The 1,168-nt window shown below is 34.8% G+C and overlaps 1 non-coding gene across 1 annotated transcript; it reads right to left on the minus strand.

The window, feature by feature from the left end:
• Positions 1–734: 734 nt before the first annotated feature.
• Positions 735–807, minus strand: Trnav-cac. The gene has a single exon. It is a non-coding gene; the product is annotated as a tRNA-Val (tRNA).
• Between the last annotated feature and the right edge of the window lie 361 nt (positions 808–1,168).

Genomic DNA, 1,168 nt, shown 5'->3' on the forward strand with positions numbered 1-1,168 from the left:
TGTTTTTTTTTTTTTTTTGTTTTTGCTTGCACAGCTTTGTTTTCATCGATAAAGCAACGTGGGTTGTGGCATGAGGCATGTAATTGAATGTTTCGCATCACTTTGACGTATTGAAGTGCGCAAAATGTATATTTTTTCTCGAAGCAGAGCAAACTGCAAAACCCCAATGATAAAAAAAAAGAAAAAAAAATATTCAAAAAACTGCATATCAAAATGAAATGTGCAAAAGAAGAAACAACATGAAACGTAAGCAAAACAATGAAAATTAATGGTGCATAGCAGAAAGTTGCCTTCATGCTTCTCTGCTTGTGTGCTTTCCTTGCCTTCCAACACACAGTCAATGGGTAATTGCGTTGCGTTCGCCAGTGGAAATATGATTTGGCGAATTCCTCGAGGTTTCCAATTGCCGCCAATTGTGTTCAATGTCTGTTGATGAGCAGTTAAAACAATAAAAATGCAATGATGCTATTTTTGCGGAATGAAAAATTCAGTGCGATTTTTCCAAAGAAAAAAATTTATGTAAAAAATATCCCCGCACGCATGCAAATGAGTAATTTTGGTGGGAGGGTTAACTCAGTCAAAAGAAAAATAAACGCTTGGAACTATTGCCAGCGAATAATTTATTTAAAAATGTAAATACAAATTGTTGATTTCAGCATTATTGGCTTTCTTCTTAAACTTCTATGAAAGACAAAATATGTAGAATAAAAAAACCCAAACTCCGTTCGGCAATTTGTTTCCGCCCAGGTTCGAACTGAGGACCTTGTGCGTGTGAAGCACACGTGATAACCACTACACTACGGAAACGGTTAACGATCTTTTGTCAGAGTGTGCAGTTAAGCTGGCTGACCATATTATGGGTTTTGCTATTTCTCACTCTCCTAGCGCACATTCGGTTGCTCTTTATAAATCAATCATCTGCTCTTTACGTTAACGTCGTTTATGAATTCAGAACACTGTTCTACTATGTAATGGAATGGAGAGTCATTGTAAGCGGAAATAAAACGAAAAAAGGAAGGCTTACTAGAGTACTTGAAGTTTGCCTTCGTAAGCTTTTGAATAATTTATCCTTTTAGTATTATTTTTAAGAGATGCATGTTAAAATATGATTATGTTTTTTTAACTTTATTTCGAAATTAGCCAAATTCTGTAATATTTAAAAGCGAAT

Source organism: Bactrocera latifrons, unplaced genomic scaffold, assembly GCF_001853355.1.
Source record: "Bactrocera latifrons isolate USDA-ARS-PBARC rearing strain unplaced genomic scaffold, ASM185335v1 scaffold_34, whole genome shotgun sequence".
Lineage (NCBI taxonomy): Eukaryota > Metazoa > Arthropoda > Insecta > Diptera > Tephritidae > Bactrocera > Bactrocera latifrons.